Below are 21,368 nucleotides of genomic sequence, written 5' to 3'. Positions count from 1 at the left end.
TTCTTTGAGATTCTTGGATGAATGCAAATTACTGAACTGGGGTCCCTGAAGAGTGAAGTTCTCTCTTGATTAGTAGCACAAGCAGTGGCAGCATACGTTCCTCCACAACAACCTGCTAATTTTTGTTATTCTGGCTCTAGAAAAAAGGTTCCGCTTCAATGGTCTATTCAGTCTTTGGCCTCCCTGCTGAGGTTGCCAGCGGGGGGACAAGTCCCATTTATTAGAAATGGAACTGAGGCACCAGCCATTTCATGTGGCTCAAACAAGAGCCATCATATAGGCTTGTCTTTGCTGCTGATCTGGGATGGATATGAATGAGTGATGTAGATCAGAACTGGATTTGCATCCCTTAGTTAGCAACCTCCTGAGTTAATGGTAGCCTGATTTTCAGCTCCCATTAACTGTGGCGTGATGTTTGGGTGCTCAGTTCTTTTGAGGCACTAATTTCTCCATTCTTTCAGGTTCAAGGCCCAGCCTTGATACTCAGAGTTGATCTGTTTTAGGTACTTATATGGCCCCCGTTACTGCCCAATCTTTTACATATTTATTCTCATGCACCCCTCTGAGATTGAGGGTAGTAGAACTGCCCTCTCTACAGGCGAGAGAATAAATGATGGGCCCAGCATAACACACAAAATCTTCAGTAGGGCAATTGCTTGACCCCTGGTCTCCCAAGTCCCAGGCTAGAGCCCTAACCACTGGGCCATCCCTCTGCTCCAAGCAAGGCCCTTAGCCTTTCAGCTATCAGCTCAGTTTCTCTGGTCACCACCACACAACAAATGAAGAAACAATGCAAACCGCCTAATACAAAATTACAAAAACCAAGTTCCCATTAAATTCTCAGCTAGAATAATGGCCTCATTTATATCACACTCTTAAATGGCTTTATCTCATTAATTATAACACTAGTGCCTTGCTAACCAGATTACAGTTAGGTCTGAAATCACAGTATTGTACAGCCACAGTGCACATTATGGGAAGAGTGGCAAATTATTCAATTTTTTGCTAAAAACTTTATCATGCCAGAAGGAAAGAGGTGGTTCAGCGTGTTATTTATATGCTGCCATGCAGAGAAACAAAATCATAAAGCATTTCAGTCTAAAAAACCTATTTCATTAGCACAAGATTTAAAGTATCACTTTGCGTTCACCTGACATTTTCTTATAAACAGCACAACAGTGGTGATTATGAGCAAAACGCTAGGGAGATAATTTAGTAGGGTAAAAACAGGTACAAGACACTATTTACAGAACAGACGATGATAACAGTAATAATCAGAGGTTTCCTTGGCTCATTTGGCACATCAGGCGTTCCAGCAAAATCCGGCATGTGGCTTATTTGGTATTAACCCCTCAATTACTCAGATTTCAGAGGATGGCAGTTTCCTTGGAAGAAAAAAGTTTTAGGCCAATTTCAATCTCTGGTGCCCATGGGCACAACTGCATTGACTTCAGTAGAGACGGCCACTGACATGTGAGCTGAATATGGTATTAAGAATCCAAGTACAGTGGAATGACGGACTATGATGAACAATAATGATGACTGGTGGGCATAGCTCAGATGCTTTGGCTTGGTTTGGACAAGCAATCTAAAGTTAAGATGCTAATCTGAACATTGTCCAAACTCTTGGGTTTGCAAAATTGGAAACCCAACCACAGTAGACACACCTCGTTCATTATCTTTTGCTCTGAAACCTCGTGTTTCTTTTAGTTCTTCCAGATCCATTCTCCTGGCTAGAAACAATTCAATCTGAAACATCTTGCTGTGAAACAGAAGAGACTAAGAAGTGCTCTTAAGCAGTAAAGCCTTCTCTCAGAAGGCTAGGCAGTCTTTGCCTGTGACTCATTGTTTTGAGCCAGATGGGCTCAATTTGGAAATACAAGTGCCTTAAGGACATCGGGATCCATATTTAGATGCTCAAATCACATTACACAGGCACTGACACAATCAAGTGCCAAGTGAGAATTCCAATATAGAATTTGAATGCATTGTTTGGCTATTTATGTTTGAAAATCACACTTGCAGTATAACCAGTAGACCAGTCCTAAGTTGCTGTGCAGACTTGCCACATGCTCATGCGCTTGGATGTTTGAAACAAAGGAGCGAGGACAATCCCTTGAGACCTTTTGCTGTTTATGCAGCGCTATCACCCAAGAGTAGGTCACTCTCATGATATACTACTGTGAAGCTATTAGAGTCATGTGATGGGAACAGACAGGGCAATGAGTCTAGTGCGCAGACAGGAACACAATGTTTTGAATTGAATTGAACTTTTCCGAAGTTTGTGGTGGGAGGAAGGGGTTGACTTGCCCTCTATATAGGCCTCTGTAGGTGATTAATTGTTTTTTAAGTTCTGAATGACCAAAACTGCACTGAGATACCATGCAGAAAGAGCACACCTACCAGCTGGGGTGATGCATTAAGAGGAATATGTTACTAAGTTACATGGAGTTTATTCTCCCAAGCAATTAACTTCATGCCATGGTGTAGGAGCTTTGTGTAAGATTAAAGCTATATAATCCTATGGTTTAAGATAACCTAATTTGACGTCTGCAGGGCTTTCCCTATCATTTTGCGAATGCTATTAGCAAACATGTTTTCTTCTAACATTGCTTAAAGGACACTGAAGTGTAAATCAGGAAGTAACCAAACTGCATCTGCCACATTTATTAACTCGAGTCTAACACATTATTGTGGCATATTGTTTTTAGAGCTGAAAAATTATACTAATGATTTATTTGAGTCCTAATCAATCTGTGAAATTGTCTGGAAACTGAGAATGTTAAAAGGAAGAGATAAATCGGGATAAACAGGCCTGGGTGTAATGCACTTTAAATTACACAACAGTTTTTCCATTAAGTAGAATGGAAAATGAGTTTGCCAACAAGAGGCTACACAATTTGCAGACAGACTTAACAGCAAATTGACTATGGGGAAATAACTAATCAAATCAGTGGTCTCCAGTGAACAGATAAACATTAACAACATTTGATTTATTCATTTGTCTTTGGAAAAAGAAGGGAAGCTCTTCCATTCATGCTAATGGTCCGTGCAGGTGATCCGAAAATTATGTTTGAAGTTGACTTGGCCTCTGAGACTCACCCACAATTTTTGCACTTCCCATGGAACACTAATACTTATGGAGCCTATAGATGTCTAGTTTTACTTTACAGTTGTTCAATCAATCACCGAAATAAGAGAAGGCTATGACCAATTAGGGCACGTAGCGCATTCCCCTAACAGTTCAGGATTGTTCCCCACAGCATGCTCTTTGTCGGGTCTAGTTTCAGCCATCCATTGCTGCTGCGTTATTTTATGAATAGCACGCTATGCAACATCTTTTATTAAATCTGATCATTAGAATGACTTGCCCAGTGATGGGATCTGTTTGTGGGACACCCAGCACATATGACAGTGTTTCTCATGCAATAAACATTGCTGGTATGGAAGTTGCTAGTATTTGACCCTACCCAATCTAAAGCTGTAACAACAAAGGCTTCTACGCAATGGCTCAGAGTAAGCAGCAATCATCTAGTACGTGCAGGGGTCTTCCGTTATTCACAAGTTACAATAGTAAGGGAGCTGGAAGGCTGTATAACAGAGACCAGGGGCGGCTCCAGGCACCAGCACGCCAAGCACGTGCTCGGGCGGCAAGCCATGGGGGGCACTCTGCCAGTCGCCGCAAGGGTGGCAGGCAGGTTGCCTTCGGTGGCATGCCTGCGGAGGGTCCGCTGGTCCCGTGGCTTCGGCGCACCTCCCGCAGGTATGCCACCGAATCCGCGGGACCGGGGACCTCCCGCAGGCAAGCCGCCAAAGGCAGCCTGCCTGCCGTGCTTGAGGCGGCAAAATACCTAGAGCCGCCCCTGACAGAGACCAGGATCAAACTCACAGTGGCAAGCACACCCTTTGATAATTAAAAGTACAATAATTGTTTTAAGAGTCCCAGTTGTTCCATCCTCAGGGCTTCACCGAGCATCCTGTCTATTTTATGTCTATCTTACAGTGGAAGCTCTTTAGGGCAGGGGCCATCCCTGTGTTTCCTGTTTTTATACCACAGAGCACGTTGCTGGCACTTGAACAGTATGTTATCATCATCCTTAGAGAGGTGCTACAGAGTGCAAAGTTAGGCGTGGTAAGCTGGTCAACTGACCGGTCAAATATCAACTGGCAGTCAAATACTGTCAAATATTCCAGTAAGACTGCCCCGAGGTTTTGTTACTGATTTGTTTCTATGGTCACAGTTCAAATAAATTAGTGCTTGAAAATATTTGACCACCTTTTGACAATATTTGGCCAGTCAATTGACCAATTATTGTTAGATCCATCAAATGCCCAACCTTAGATGTATTATTATTAGAGATTCTTCTGTTTGAAAGGCATTATATAAATCAGGGGTGGCCAAACTTACTGACTCTCCAAGCCGCATATGACAATCTTCAGAAGTTGGAGAGCAGGGGCACACCTGCACGAGATACTTTGCCAGAAGCTGGGAATGGGCGACAGGGGATGGATCACTTGATGATTACCTGTTCTGTTCATTCCCTCTGGGGCACCTGGCGTTGGCCACTGTTGGAAGACAGGATACTGGGCTAGATGGACCTTTCGTCTGACCCAATATGGGCGTTCTTATCCTAGGGCTCAGGGCTTCAGCCCCTCAGGAGGCGCTGCCGGGGCTTGGCCCCGATCCTACTGAAATCCCAAGCCACAGCAGACGTGCCCCATGGGCCTGAAGCCTCGAGAACCCCCTCTCCACTGGGCAGAAGGCCCTATCCCACCACCCCGCTGCAAGGCAGAGGTCCTGAGCTCCCCACTCCCAGTATGGTAGATGGAGAATGGGGAGGTTTAGAAGGTTCTGCGAGTCGCACTAACTCTAAAAGAGACGCATGTGGCTTGCGAGCTGTGGTTTGGCCACCCCGATATAAATGAAATACTAAGGTTTTATTCATATTATTTGTTAGAAAATAAAACCACAGAAATGGAAAGTAAAGTGAATATTAGAATCTTCAAAACACTTCACATCATTTAGCTATCCAGATGGCTTGAAATCAACATATCTTGCAGCTCAAATGATCTTCTAATAAGTTTGTTTTGTGCCCTGTGGCTTTGAAAACAATTCATTACTAAAATAGATAGTAATGTGTCCTCATGCTATTCTTTCAAGAATCATGCATCACTAAAGGCATGTGGAATACATTAACCTCCCAACACTATTTACAACCCAGAAATTGTGCAATGGGATATACAGAACTTCTAAGGTTCAACTAATTCTTCTGCCATAGAATTGAAGCAGAAAGAAATAAACAAAGCAGGTAGACTTCTGGTTGAATCTGATAGCCAGCTTAGAAATTCAAAACACTTTATTTCATCGCGTATTTATTACTGCTGCTATGCACACTGCTGGGACAATTGCAAACTCAGGTCACAAACAAAAAGGAACATCATGCTCTAAAACAGTAGGCAGTGCTCTCCAGAGCCCACTAAGAAAAAGGTTTAAGACTTGCATTTCAAAAATCTAATGCCACTTGTTAGATATATTCAGGTTCTTATATGAGAGTCAAGTATCCGAGGGGTAGCCGTGTTTGCTGCTTTTACAGATCCAGACTAAGAGTCTTGTGGCACCTTATAGACTAACAGACGTTTGGGAGCATAAGCATGCATCCGACGAAGTGGGTATTCACCCACGAAAGCTCATGCTCCCAAACGTCTGTTAGTCTATAAGGTGCCACAAGACTCTTTGCTGCTTTTATATGAGTGTGTGCATCACTGTGTAAACGAAGGGCCAGGCTGTCCTTAGCAAGAGCTTAAGTGATTTGCACAAGGGCACCTGATACTTCAATGGCAAAACCAGGATGAGATCTCACATGTTTCTGACTTCCACTCCTGTACTTAAGTCCATTAGACCATGCTGTCCTGGAATCAGCAGAGGAATTCAGGCTCCAGTGCTGTTAAACTACCAGGAGAGATTGAAGGAGCCCACATTAGAATATCATCGAATCATAGGAATGTCGGGCTGGAAGGGACCTTGATAAGTCATCAAGTCAAACCCCTGCACTGAGGCAGGACCAAGTAAACCTAGAGCATCTCTGTCAGGTGTTTGTCCAACCTGGTCTTAAAAACCTCCAATGATGGGGATTCCACCACCTCCCTTGGAAGCCTGTTCCAGAGCTTAACTACCTTAGAGTTTGAGTTTTCCCTACTGTCTAACCTCAATCTCCCTTGCTGCAGATTATATCCATAACTCCTTGTCCTACCATCAGCAGACAAGGGGAACAATTGATCTCCATCCTCTTTATAACAGCCCTTAATATATTTGAAGACTGTTATCAGGTCCGTCCCCCCAACCTCCAAGTCTTTTTTTCTCAAGACTAAACAAGCTCAGGTTTTTTAACCATTCCTCGTAGGTCAGGTTTTTAAACCTTTTATCATTTTTGTTGCTTTCCTCTGGACTCTCTCTAATTTGCCACATCTTTCCTCCTGTGTCTTACATACGACACTCCTATTAATGCACTCTAGAATAATATTAGTCTTTTTCACAAGATCGCATTGTTGACTCATTAAATTTGTCATCCACTATCACCTGCAGAACCTTTTCACTAGAACTACAACCTAGCCAATTATTCTCCATTTTGTAGTTGAGCATTTGACTTTTCCTGCCTAAGTGTAGTACTTTGCACTTGTCTTTGACTGATTTTCATCTTGTTGCTTTCAGATCAATTCTCCAATTGGTCAAGTTTGTTTTGTATTCTAATCCTGTCCTCCAAAGTGGTAGCAACCCTTCCCCGCTCGGTTTCATCTACAAATTTTATAAGCATACTCTCTGCTCCATTATGTAAGTTATTAATTAAAATATTGAATAGTACTAGACCCAGGACTGACCCCTGTGGGATCCACTTGTCACACTCTTCTTGTCTGACAGCAAACCATTGATACTAAAGTATGGTCTTTCAACCAGTTGTGCACTCAGCTTATAATAATTTCATCAGACCACTTTTCTGTAGTTTGCGTATGAGAATGTCATGTGTGACTGTGTCAAAAGCCTTTCTAAAATCTATCCCACATAACCAGGTGACTGCTATCAGCGGGCTATAAGTTACAAGGTGGGCTGGGCACCACCTCCTCCCCCAGCCATTTTGTGTGGAGAGAGGCAGGTCTCTGACTCATTCTCACAAGAAACAAAGTAGGTGCCTAAGCCAGCTAATTCTAGGAGAGGGGTTCCCAGCTGTGGCTTGCTAGCAGAGATTGGTGCCTCCCAGCAGCCTGAACTCAGGTACCTATCTCCGTGAGAGGGTCAAGGCTTAAGATAAGCTCCTCTTTTCAGAATTTCCCTGTGGCTAGTTTAGGCAGCTCCCTGTCTAATGTGCTGGCTTTTGTGGGTCCCATTCTAAGGCACTTATCTCTCCCCATGGACTGACCAAGGAGCACAGGGACCTAACTCAGTCTTTGTGCATCATGTTGTTGGTTCCCTGATTTTCTAGATCATTTGGGATTTCCATATCTTCAATGTATGTTCCTATTGTTCCACCTCTCAGCCACTTTAAGGAGATTATCAAAGGGATATAGCTTTGTCTAGAGGTTAGGCCTTTTATGGATGCAGGCCTAAATTCCCCCTTTCCTCACTACACTGAAAAAGGGAAAGAAAAATAAAGGTTAGGGCAGTAAGAGGGAAAGCAGAAGGCTGTATTTGTTAGTTAGCTTTACCAAAAGAACACTATTTTTGGAACAGTTAATGAATCCTTCAACTAGGAGCAGTGGTGGATTAGCCATTGGGATGTTGGGGCCTGTGCCCAGGGGCCCCAGCCAACTGGGAGGCCCTGGAAAAAAATCCACCACCGTGCGGAAGTCCCCACACTCCATCTCTGCTCCGGGGCAGTAGCCATGGGACGGGGGAAGCCCCCCTAGCGGATCCCGACCCGGGCAGACGCTGCAGGGCAGCAGGGCAAGTCCCCCTCCAGCGGCCCCTGACCCCACTCTCCAGCAGAAGTGGTGGGTGGCCAGGGCTGGAGAAGCCCCAGCACCCCAACCCTGGTCCCCCACAAAAGCGCAGGAGGCAGTGGGGGAAGCCCCAGCACCTGGACCTGGTGCTGGGACTGTGGTGCGGGGACAGAGCTTCTCCGGTCTTGGGGCCGTGGGCGGGGGGAATGGGGACACAGAAAGGAGAAAAAGAGATTGTCGAGCTGTAGTGGGGAGGGGCATAATGGGGGGGGGGACCCTGGGTGGAACAGAGGCAGGCCCTGGAGAAGGGACAGAAAGAGGCAGAATGGGGGTTGAGTGGTGGTGAGGGACCCCCCACTTGCTCTGGCCCAGGGCCTCAGGAAACCTTAATCCCCCTCTGACTAGGAGCCTATGCAATGTTCTCTTTTGGTGGATCCACCCTCCTGAAAAATGTTTTATGATAACCAGGGAAGTAAAGAGAGGAAGGCAAAACCCACTGCTGACATACAGGGAGAGCAGACCCACACAGACCTTCCCAACAGCCATGTGATTTGATGGCGCATGCTCATTACCTTCCACTCCACCAGCACTTTCACACACCTAGAGTTGTGGCATTCCTCCCTCAGATCACATGAGCATGGTCACCTCCGAAGCCCAAACAATGGGGAGGCAGGCGTGTCACTAGACAGCAATGTGATATACTAGCTCCCAGGCTGGGGAACAGGGGACCAAGCACCTGGTGCATTGTGCATGTGACAGATTGCTAGCAACAGCCTCCTGATCACTGCCAGTGCTGCACGGTGAAGATGGCTACAGGCTCAGCTGCGAGCAATTAAACACTTTCTGTTGGGGGATTATGAGCATCTGGGTGGTAATTCTGGGCTACTGATGCATGTGGGAGGGTATAAGTAGAAACAACAGGCAGCAAGGGGAAGCTCAGAAGGTGAGCTGAACTGAAGAGGGAGGTGGCATGGAAAGCGCTTGCTTTAAGATGCCTGTGTTACGTTGTGTGTGTAAACGTGCAGAGGAATAAAAGGTACATGTGCAAGGAGCTGCCTCAGACTGATTAACTGAAAAGCTCTCAGTTAATCTCTAGGTATTTTTTCTCCTCAGGATCATGGACCTACTGTGGGAATTGGACTCTTTTCTTCAAGAGTATGAAAGATGTAATAAATCTATAAATACTTGGCACACACAACCACATAAGTCTGTCCCAGACAATGAAATATTCCAGCTCTACCCAGCTGCATACCAAATTCATCTTGGCACAACCACTCGCATTAAGGAGAGCTACATACAGCAAAGGAGGCTCAATTTAGTTGAAAAATAATTATGTGGCATCATTATTCATTTGTGTTTGAAACTGACAAGACTGCAGGATATTTTCATGCAGTATTTTGTGTTTTTCTAAGTTGCAGCGGGCAGTCCAAAGGGACAACGATATTCTGACCCTTTCAGTAAAGTGAAAATCATCCCCATTGTTTCTCATTTTAAGGCCTCAAATATCTAGCTCCTCAAAATTGTGTGCTATCTTTATTATTATGGGGATGGGCCCTGTCTTCCCGATGTAGACATTAGAGACCTCACGGCAACTTTTGTAACAGCCGGTGTTTATAGCGTTGCTCTTGGTCAAAGTTTCCCCTTCCCTCACTGCTGTCCCGTGTGTTGGGTGGTTTTTTTTCCCCACCCGAGAGGTGGCTGCATCTGAGGGTATGTCTACACTGCAGGCAGAGGTGTGACTGCAGCAGGTGTAGACATACCTGAGCTAGCTTTGAGCTGCAGCAAGCTCAAACAACGAGAGCAAGTGAAGTGGTGCCAGCATGCGGTGCTGCGACACTGCTGCTATTGTTATTTGAGCTAGCTAGATCAAAGCTAGCTTGGGTGTAGAATCATAGACTCCTGGTGTTAAAAGGGACTGCAAAGGTCATCTAGTCTAACCCCCTGCCAAGATGAAGGACCCATCTGATTGCAGTGCAGACATACCTTCAGTGGTGCTAGCTAGTTCATACTAGTTTGTGAAACCGGATCCTTTGGATTGAGAGGTGTTGTGGAAATGTCACACGGTATTAGAGTCATGGCTTGGTAATGCTGAGGCCAATCCTATAAGGGGCTGGGCACCTTGATCCCGCTCTCATTGAAGTCAAAAGCTTCCATTGATGGGTGCAGAATCAGACCTTGAATGCCCTCAAGTCCCTTAGGACCAGTTTGTACTGCCCCTTACTCATACTGAATAGTGCTTAACTCCATACATGGTCTCACTGACTTCAATGGGACTACTTGTGGTACAAGGTACTAGGCACCGATCTGGCACTTCAGCACATGTCTATCAGCCAAGCATGTAGCTTTAAACCATGCGCATATGTACTTCCTTGAATCAAGACCCTATTTGAATATGAAGAGGGCATTAGAATTGGAATCTGGTCCTTTGACTTCAACGTTGAAGTTGAAAGCATATTGCAACTTCCAGAATCCAGCCATTTGAGACAATGTACTCCCTTAACAATATAGGCTGGATTCAAGGGGGATGAAATTTGAACATTCATATTGTGCTTTGGCTTCAGGTTTTAATCAAAGACCCCTTAGGCCTGGTCTACACTAGGATCTTAAATCGAATTTAGCAGCGTTAATTCGAACTAATCGCTCAACCGTCCACACCAGGAAGCCATTTAAATCGAACTAGGGGGCTCCTTAGTTCGAATTTGGTACTCCACCCCGACAGGTGGAGTAACGCTAAATTCGCACTTGCTAGCTCGAATTAGGCTAGGTGTGGATGCAAATCGAACTTAGTAGCTCCGGGAGCTATCCCACACTGCACCACTCTGTTGACGCTCTGGACAGCAGTCCGAGCTTGGATGTTCTGAGCAGCCACACAGGAAATGACCCGGGAAAATTTGAAATCCTTTTCCTGTCTGGACAGTTAGAATCTCATTTCTTGCTTTGACATCGGGGCGAGCTCCGCGGCACCTGCAACGATGCAGAGCTCTCCAGCAGAGGAGTCAGCCCAATGCAAGAATAGAAAGAGATCCCCAGCATGGACAGACCGGGAAGTCCAGGATCTGATCGCTGTGTGGGGCGAGGAGTCTGTGCTGTCGGAGCTGCGCTCCAACAAGCGTAATGCAAAGACCTTCGAGAAGGTCTCCCAAGCCATGACACAGAAAGGATACAGCCGGGATGCGATGCAGTGCCGCGTGAAAGTCAAGGACCTGAGACAAGGCTATCAAAAAGTCAGAGCGGCAAACGGACGCTCCGGAGCACAGCCCCAGACATGCCGCTTCTACGAGGCACTGCATGCCATTCTCGGTGGGTCTGCCACCACTGTCCCACCAGTGACCGTGGACTCAGTGGATGGCATAGTGAGCCAGGACAGTTCCTACTCGATGTTCGCCGATGGGCAAGACGACGAAGGGTCCGTGGAGGAAGGCGCAGGCGACAGCGAACACAATGCCGCTTTCCCTGACAGCCAGGATCTCTTCATCACCCTCACAGAGATCCCCTACCAACCCTCACCGGCCGTGAACCCGGACTCAGAGTCAGGGGAAGGATCAGGCGGTAAGTCGTATAAACAAGAAAATATTTATTTGCTCGAAAACATGTATACCAAAAATATAAATTCTATCTATAAATACTATATCTAAAAGTTTTTAAAGGGAAACTAAACGAACAGTAGGTCTACACAGATTGGGATGGAACAATAGTCCTCCATGGACAATTCCACAAATGCTTCAAACAGTTCCTCAAATACCCTCCGCAGGAGGTTTCGAGGAAGAGGTGCCTTATTTGGTCCTCCGGTGAAGCTCACTCTTCCACGCCACGACATCCTCAGATACAGGGGAACCATCGCCTCTACCAGCATGGCCGCGTAGGGTCCCGGTCGGTGAAGTGCTTCCCTTAACATCCTTTCTTTCTGCACTCGAGAGACACGCCTCAGGGTAATCTCGTTACTGAAGTGCTGCATCTAATTAGGGCAATTAGCGAATAGTTACTGTTCTTAATGGTTTACTTATACTTTGCATAACAAAGCCCCGCGCTTAGCAGCCACGTGCTGTAGGCCACACAGGAAAAGCATACATTGATCTTTCCCCTGCAGTGTCGGGAGTGGCTGCAAAAGGGTCATAGTATCTGATTTCCAGATTGCCTTTAGCACGACGGCACAGCTATCCGTTAACTGATAAGCATGATGTACTGTAAGGCTTACCAGGACTCTCTGCTAGAGGGATTCTGCTATCTCTCCCAACTTCTCCGCTCTCCTGTGCAATGGCGCAGCCAATCAGAGCGTAGGCCAAAATGTTGTGCTTCTCTGGAGACCACGTGACACTTGTTGTCCGGTACGGTCTTCTTCATAGAAATTGACTAGACGGTGTTCACTGTTCGCCAAAATGTATCTGTACAAGGAAATCACTAACTTTCCCCATCACACAGCTTCGGCTCCTTCCCGGACTGCCCCGGCATCCCCCTCGCAGAGACTGGCAATGATTAGACGGCGAAAGAAGAAGACTAGGGACGACATGTTCGCTGAACTGATAGCCTGCTCCCGAGCAGAGGCTGCAGAGCAGAAACACTGGAGGGAGACCCTATGTGAGCAGCATCGCACACTCATGGAACGTGAGGATAGGTGGCGGCAGGAAGACCAGCAGACCACCCAAACGCTGCTTGGTCTCATGAAGGAACAAACGGACACGCTTCGTCGCCTTGTTGATGTCCTGCAGGACCGCAGGCTGGAGGACAGGGCACCCCTGCAGTGTCTCTGCAATCGCCCTCCCCAGCCAAGAAGTCCTGGCCCCCCCTCACCCAAAAGTACAAGACGGAGGGGTGGTAGAGGCCGTGAGAACTGTCACTGAACCAGAGCAGAGCGGCCGTGTACCCCGCACTTCTCACATTAGAAATTTGTAGAAGTGCTTCCCTTATAGGCTCAGCCAGTCCCAAATCCAAGGTTCATCCCCCCACTGTTTATTAGATTAATAAAAGATGTTTGCTGTTAATCACTGTTTCCGTCATGTCTTTCCTGTCAGAGGATTTTTCGGTGTATGGGGTGGACAGGGGTTTCATACTTGCACGGTATAGCCTACAGTACCAGGGTACAGACTTGGGGAAAGGATCAACTGCGGGGCACACACACACTGCAGTCAGTAGGCACCAGGGTCATTCTGTGTTGTGTATGCTGCCCCTGATCATTTCGTAATGTGTATGCTTGTCCAGGGTCCTAGCGCCTGCCACGCCATTACTGTGAAGGCAGGGTGCCCTTACGATGCACTTGCAACGGATCCACGAGCCTATCCGCTGCCCTGAGCCCCAACAAGAGCCCTCATCCACGGACAGATAGTCACCCTTCTCCCACACCCATCACCCCTTCCCACGCAGAAACCCGCAGCCCACTGCCGTCATCCAAACCCCTATGCAAAGAAGGCACCACTCGCCCCTTCCTGCAAACCCTCCCCTTCATGCAGAACCACTGTCATCCGTCCCCCACCCCAGAGACCTATGTAGGAGCAGGAGGATGTCAGTCCTCTATGGAGGAAGCGGTCTGTACGTCAGTGCACACCGTGCCCAGCACAGTATGCGTCCATGTCTCAACACCAGAACAGAAATGCAAAGTAAAAGAAAGATTTATTAATAATGAGTGTAACAATTAATTTGCTTAAAAACGTGCTTTGGAAGTGGGGGAAACTTGGAGAACGCGGCATGTAGCCGCAGATCCAAATCGACACAAACTGACACAGGCCCAGGGTCAGTTTCTCTTGAAAGCAAGTGGAGAGTCATAGGTTACCCTGCTCTCCGAGGAAACTTGCTTTCAAAGCCTCCCGGATACAGAGCGCTTCCCGCTGGGATATTCTCTCGGCACGGGTGTCTGGCTGAGCGTAAACTGCAGCCAGGCGATTTGCCTCAACCTCCCATCCGGACAAAAAGGCCTCGCCCTTGCTCTCACACAGATTGTGCAGCACACAGCATGCAGCAATAACTACGGGGATATTCTTTTCGCTGATGTCCGAGCGAGTGAGTAAGCTCCGCCATCTCCCCTTGAGACGTCCGAAAGCACACTCCACCACCATTCTGCACTTGCTCAGCCGGTAGTTGAAGAGTTCCTTCTCTCTGTCCAGGGCGCCTGTATAGGGCTTCATGAGCCAGGGCATTAGCGGGTAGGCTGGGTCCCCGAGGATCACTGTAGGCATCTGCACATCCCCAACCGTTATTTTGTGGTCCGGGAAGAAAGTACCTGCCTGGAGGAGTCTAAAGAGACCAGAGCTCCTGAACACACGCGCGTCATGAACCTTGCCCGCCCACCCGACGTTGATGTTGGTAAAACGTCCCCTATGGTCCACCAGTCCTTGCAGCACCATGGAAAAGTAGCCCTTTCGGTTAATGTAATCGCTGGCCTGGTGGGCCGGTGCCAGGATAGGGATGTGAGTGCCATCTATAGCCCCACCGCAGTTTGGGAATCCCATCACGGCGAAGCCGTCTATGACAACCTGGACGTTTCCCAGGGTCACCACCTTTGAGAGCAGTTGCTCAACGATTGCGTGGGCTACTTGCATCACAGCAACCCCCATGGTAGATTTGCCCACGCCAAAGTGGTTTGCTACTGACCGGTAGCTGTCTGGCGTGGCAAGTTTCCAGAGGGCTATGGCCACTCGCTTCTGCACACTCAGGGCTGCTCGCATCCGGGTGTCCTGGCGCTTCAGGGCAGGGGACAGCAAGTCACACAGTTCAAGGAAAGTGCCCTTACGCATCCTGAAGTTTCGCAGCCACTCTGTGTCATCCCAGACCTGCAGCACTATGCGGTCCCACCAGTCCGTGCTTGTTTCCCGGGCCCAGAATCTCCGTTCCACAGCATGAACTTGACCCATTGCCACCATGATCTCCACTGCCCGGCGTACCCTGCTTTCTGAGAGGTCTGCGCCACTCTCCTCACCGCGCTGCCGGAGCCTCCTCGCCCGATTTCTCAGCAGCTGACTGTTGCAGAGGTGGACGATAAGGTGCGAGGAGTTGACAACGGCCATAAGTGCAGCGATGATCGCAGCGGGCTCCATGCTCGCAGTGCTGTGGCGTCCGCGCTGTCACTGACCAGAAAAGTGCGCGAACAGATTTCCCACCGGCGCTTTCAGGGAGGGAGGACGTTTGTGAGTGACGGTTGAATGATGACAGTTACCCAAAACCACCCTCGACACATTTTTCCCCCAGCAGGCATTGCGAGCTCTACCCAGCATTCCAATGGGCAGCGGGGACTGCGGGAACTGTGGGATAGCTTCCCACAGTGCACCGCTTCCAAAGTTGACGCTGGCCCCGTGAATGTGGACTCAGAAATTCGAATTAGTGTATTTAGTATGGATACACAAATTCGACTTCATAAGGTCGAATCCACAAATTCGAACTAAGTTGATTCGAAATAGTCTTGTAGTGTAGACAAGGCCTTAGAAGAATAAAGGCCTCTGAGCTTCACAAACTCACTAGTCCAAATTCCCCAGTCTTCATTCTCCTCCAAGTGTGAACCAACTTCCGTAACAACATGTATTTTTTAACTGAATATAAATATAAAAGGCTGCCAGGCATTCAACATCCCACTCTCTGAAGGCCTCCTGCTTCCAGAAGCAAAGAGACTTCTAATGTGAGTGCTGCTTTTATTACTGGTCAAGATCAGGGAACATTTTATTGCACAAAAGAGTATTAGTTATATGTTCCAAAATGTAGCAAATCTCCATCTAAGAAAAGGTGCTCTTCCCCTGACTTTCCTCCCATTACATCTAGGAACATTACTGAGTGATTGGAGAAGTAGGTGGACATTACTACTTGCTAATGGTTTAAAGCATTCTAACAACCCGCCATGCTCATTGTGGATGAAATTCATCCCTATGCAGACAACTTGATCATGGCCTACACCAGGGGTAGGCAACCTATGGCACACGTGCCGAAGGCAGCATGCAAGCTGATTTTCAGTGGCACTCACACTGCCCAGGTCCTGACCACCGGTCCAGGGGCTCTGCATTTTAATTTAATTTTAAAAGAAGCTTCTTAAACATTTTAAAAACCTTATTTTATATACAACAATAGTTTAGTTATATATTATAGACTTATAGAAAGTGATCTTCTAAAAATGTATTACTGGCACGCAAAACCTTAAATTAGAGTGAATAAATGAAGACTCGGCCCAGCCCTTCTGAAAGGTTGCCGACCCCTGGCCTACACACTGCTACTACTGGAATGCTTATATGGGATTGAAATTCCATACAGACCTTACACTGGATCTCTGCAAAAGGGTGAATTTCATTCAGTGCAATTTCTATAAAAAAGGTGTTAAACTCTCCAAATGACATGTCTGTAGATATTTTATAAATCTAGAGAATTGTTCAAGAACAGGTGGCTATAAACATGTATCTTACAGTAGCAAGACGACCAATATACTGTGGGGTTTTGCTCAGGTTGCAAGGACTGGCTAGAGGAGGTCATGTACTGTGCTTAATGGGAACCGAATAATAATTGTTATAATGGTAATGAGGCTCAGTGAGGGTAGTAGGCTCAGGGGATTGGAAATGGCATCCAAAGCATTTCACCTCTCTCACCAACTCACATCTTGCCCAGGTGACTGTCATAAATAGCGGATGGATCAGTTTTTGCTCAAAGGCTTTGAGGTATCCTAATTAATGTGTGATGAAGGAAAGTCAGCGTGGGGTGTTTATAAACATTCACCAACTGCACTGAAAGATGTAACTGATGTTGGTAATTAATTCTGGTCTGAAGAATTGATCAGCCATCACTAAAAGGTTGCTCAGGGGCCCCTTGCAAATTACCTCCTGTTAATTAGAACAAATAAAAGGAAATGCTACATTGCACAGCAGATAGCATAGCTATGGAGAAGGTCAGTGCCAAATATGGCAGCTGGGTGTAATAACGGTCTGGATAATATTCATGGCCAAAGAATATTTGCAGTTATGCAAACTGAAGAGAAGGAAGGATGCGTGGAAAGGAAAGGTGTGTGTGTGCAGGTGTTTTTCACCTCCACGCACCGAACAAGCTAAATTCTATGCTGATGTGAATGGATGCAACTTCACTGACTTCTACGGAGTTTCCCCCATTTACACCAACACAGAATTTGGCCCAAGATTATTTGTATCTATATTATTTTGTTTTGTGGCAGTGCCTGGGAGCACAAGTCATGGACCAAGATTTCATTGCACTAGGTGCTGTACAAACGCTTCCCAAAAATAATACAAATACAACCCAGATCTTACACAGCACTTTACAGTGGAGGTCAGTATCATTATCCCCATTTTACAGGGGGAAACTGAGGCACGGAGCAGCGACGTGTCCTGCCAGAGGTCACCCAGCAGGCACACAGTCAGGAACAGAATCCAGGTCTTCTGATCTGAGTCCACTTTATATAGAACATATTTCATCTCAAAGCACTCTACAAAGAAACTGAGTTAAAAGCTCATTCCTTGGAAGCACTCACACTTGAGCACAACACTATAGCTGCTTAAGTGTGCCCAGCAACATTACTCAAGAATTTAGGACAGGAAGTGAAGCAGCAAACCACATTCAGTTGAAACTGCAGGGGGAATGTAAGTGGGAAGTATGCAATTACTCACACTGACGCATTCATGTGGATCCCTTCCCTCTTACCAGGGGCGGCTCTAGGAATTTGGCCGCCCCAAGCACGCCGGTCCCGTGGCTCCAGGGGACCTCTTGCAGACGTGCCTGCGGAGGGTCTGCTGGTTCCGCGGCTCCGGTAGACCTCTCGCAGGCATGACTGCGGAAGGTCCGCCGGAGCTGCCTGCCGCCCTGCCGGCAAAATGCCGCCCCAAGCGCGCGCTTGGCGCACTGGGGTCTGGAGCCAGCCCTGCCTCTTACTCCCCTGCACATGCTACCCACCCATGTGGTCCCTTTTCTGACCTGCTCCCCTGGACATTTCCCTTCTGATGGGGACACTGGCCCCTTGCAGCTACTGTTTCCTCTCCTCTTCCACTTACTCAGCAGTGGCCTTTAATGGAGGCAGCTGAGCTGCCTTCTTGTTGCAAGCTCCTTTTATAGGCCCAGGCACTCTCTACAGTGAAGAGCTTGGAGGCTGTAGGAGCAGCAAAGCAAGCAGCAAAGCCAGGTCTCCGCAGACGATGAGCAAGTGGCCAATAGACCAAAGACGAGAAACTACTAGATTAGACGCACGCGGCACAGGAGGGAGATTTACACCTTGGGGTGAAGCATTTGGAATGGGGTGGTCTGTGGACAGAGCTGGCACGCTGCTCCCTCCTTTTCCACCAGACAACGAGCCCGTTTGCTGTGCAACACTCCCAGACCATGGAGACAGCCTAGTCCGCAGACGGACTCTTCCCAGACTCTGTCGTCTTGAGGCCCGTGAGCGCTGGCAGCCAAATCAACTTCTCTGAAATTCAGTTTCCTTCTGTGGAATGGGGAGGGTAGCTATCTACCAGGAGGAGCTGGGAGGCTTCCACTGGAAGGTTAGTTATTGCTTATGAATTAAACTGTCCAAACAGCAGCAGCAGAGTGTGAAGCCAACTGGATCAGAGCTGCCTCTTTCTTTTTAAATAAGAGAAATAGCACCAGTATGCTCAAGCCTCAGCAATTTCAACCCTATTCTATTTTCCGTGACTGCACGGCTATTATAGGCCACCTGAGAGTGTGAATGCTGACAGGCAATGAAGCAGATGTATCATTTGTACTCATGATCCTTTTCCTATTGACCTATTAAAACCCCTGTCGCTGTCACAGTCTCTCTTTAGAGCCATATTTTCCCTAATAGAAATGTCTTATGTCCCAAAGAAAAGGGGTGCTTGTTATTCAAAGCCTAAACAATGCTTATCTCAACCCTCCCCGCTGTACTTACTCAAGTGGCTTGTTCATATTTTCCTGTTCAGAGCAAGAATCATGACTTCCTCTAGCCAGTCCTTGCAACCTGAGCAAAACCTTGCTGCGTCAGTATCTGACGTCAAGAAATCTGCAATGGAAACTCAAGGGTGTGCTTAATGGGGAAGACGGTGTGCATTTAACTGAGTGAGGGAAAGGGATGGCAGGAGGGACAAGTTATTAAAGGCTCTTACGACATTATGCTGAGTGCTTGGTAGTGCAGGCAGTGATGCTACTGTGTGTGTGATCGCAGGTGGATAGCTTCACCGAGATGTCTGAGCCAGTATGTCTAATGGTTAGAGCAGGAGCTTGGAAGTCAGGGATTTAATCTGGACACGTGGCCAAAATTTTCAGAAGAGCTGACAAATTGACCAAGAGTGATTCATGTCTTCCTCTTACTGGCTGTCTCCCTAGTGTACAGCAGCAAAGTTCCTTTTCTACCTCTACATTTTAAAAACAGCCTCTAATATTGGATACTGCAAATTTTCGATGGCCTGGACTCCAACTGAAGTCAGCAGGAACTGCGGGTGCTCAGCATCTCTGAAAATCAGGCTGTAGGTGTCTCATGCTGGACGTCCAGAAACGGGGACACTCAAAATTAGATGCCGGCTTTGAAGAGTTGGGCCTTCATCTTTCTGTACCTCAGGTTACTTGTGTTTTAAATGGAGATAACATCCATAGGGATACTGTGAAGGGTCAATTCATTATTATTTGCAGAAAGCTTTGAGTTTCTCATTTGAAAGAGACTAAATCATTAATTTATAAAATAAAAGGTTTGGCATCCCTTTGGTATAGCTTACGATGCTGGAAAAAAGGAACAGCATTAATCAGCAGTTAAGGTCCGATCCAATGTCCTATGCAGTCAATGGGAGTTTTCCCACTCATGTCAATGACTTCTGGATCAAGCCCCTAATGAAGAATAAGAATTTCACTATAGTTACTGATCTAAATAATTTTATTTCAGGCAACTTGAAGCAGTGACAATATTTGAACTAATACAAATTAGCATAGTAGTAAGTGTCCTGGTTTGCATTGCTGGGCCAGGCCAGCGTAATACCCCCAAGTTGATGTTAGCTGGTGGGAGAAGTAAAGTAATTACTACATCTTACAGAATGAATTCAATTTAATCAACCAGAGATAAGGTTTACAGCATTCCACAGGCTGAGAGAGCAGACAGCTAATTCAGTTCTAGCATTCTAAGATGGAGGGACCGGCTTTTCATAATAACTGAGATGTGAGGGGAATACAGAACATAGTTGGCTAGTGATTTCAAGAGGGGATATGCCATGATACCCTGTATCGTATGTGAAGCTTAGGCCTTATTGGCTGGATTCATTCACATTTAAACTTAGTCCATTTCATTCTTTTTTCATATGGAAATAGCAACATTTACAAGTTATTAGAAAGGTGTGAAATCCATTTGAGGGCTTCAGGAGATGCACAGTGCACCCTTGCACTGTGGGGCATTTGTTCACAGTGTGTTTGATCGTTTGGAGATCTCTCCATTCACATTGTGGCAAATCCTTGATTCTCTGTGTGTGCATCAGGTGCGCACAGCTTCTACGCAACGTCCTAATACGGTTAATGGTCGTCCACTGTCTTTGGCAGAGCAAGACACCAGGCGGTTTGATAGTGGGATTATCTATGAGGAGCTTGTTGTTTATGTCACAGCCTGCCCATTGCATTCGCCAGGTGTCTTGTGGATGATGGAAGAGCTTCTCCAGCTATCCAGAATTGTTAGTGGGACTTAAGGTAAGTGAACAAGGCTGTCATGGAGTAAGAGCTTTTGGTCAGAGAGAGTTTTCTTGTACTCGCACAACGTAGCCACCTCTTGCTGGATGGTTGGAGGAAGGATGTTTGTGAGGACTGGAAGCCAGGACGGTGGAGTGGTTACAAGTCTCACAGCTGCATTTAGCTGGATATTGAAGAGGTCCATGTGCGAGCTTCTTCCACAAACAGGTGTGCTGTTCTGGACTGTACAGTAAACTAAAGACAGCGTTGTCATTTGTCGTGTTCGAGCATCGCAACCCCAATTAGAACCTGCTCACTATTGGATGATATTGATGCGACTCTTGGTTTTATGGCTCACCTGCTTCAGATGTTGTTGCTAGATAAGGCTGGGGTCGAGAGCAACTCCTAGGTAGAAGAACATAATGTAGTAAGATGAGGCCCTGAAATATAAACTCTTGTGTCAGAGGCCTAGTCTGAGGCCTGAAACCTGAACCAAAGTACTTCCAGGCATTGCTAAGCAAAAGCTGGGCTGTGAGCCAGAGGCAGGCCTCACTCACAGAAATTGGCAAGAAGAGGGTTGTTAGAAGCAGGTGCATTCACACATAAGGGCTAATAAGAGGAACTTGTGCCAAGATGGCACCTGGACAGCCTGATACAAGGACACTCCATAGACATAACAAGGAACAGGCAAGTGCATCTTAAAGACAGGACAGCATGATGGATAGATCTGTATGTCTGGAACAACATGATCAAAGGGGAGACAGCACCCTAATGAGCCAAGAGGCTGTACCTCAATACGTCAGGAGGGATGAGTAATCTGTCCTGTAACTGTATAAAAGCAGGTTCCGGAGTGC

General features: G+C 46.8%; 2 protein-coding genes across 4 annotated transcripts in view; both read right to left on the bottom strand.

Annotated features, from left to right (window-relative positions):
• The window catches only part of SLC4A5 (solute carrier family 4 member 5), a 167,418-nt gene extending 158,811 nt beyond the window's left edge, over nucleotides 1–8,607 (bottom strand). Inside the window, exon 1 of the mRNA XM_045003457.1 lies at nucleotides 8,505–8,607. The gene's annotated coding sequence lies outside the window, so the exon portion shown is untranslated. The remainder of the gene's footprint in view (nucleotides 1–8,504) is intronic.
• The window catches only part of LOC123362904 (tetraspanin-15-like), a 321,860-nt gene that overhangs the window by 1,869 nt on the left and 298,623 nt on the right, over nucleotides 1–21,368 (bottom strand). The gene's annotated exons all lie outside the window — the stretch shown is intronic.

This window comes from Mauremys mutica, chromosome 2 (assembly GCF_020497125.1).
Source record: "Mauremys mutica isolate MM-2020 ecotype Southern chromosome 2, ASM2049712v1, whole genome shotgun sequence".
NCBI lineage: Eukaryota > Metazoa > Chordata > Testudines > Geoemydidae > Mauremys > Mauremys mutica.
Note: the sequence above shows the minus strand (reverse complement) of the source record. Positions and strands in the feature narration are given on the sequence as shown.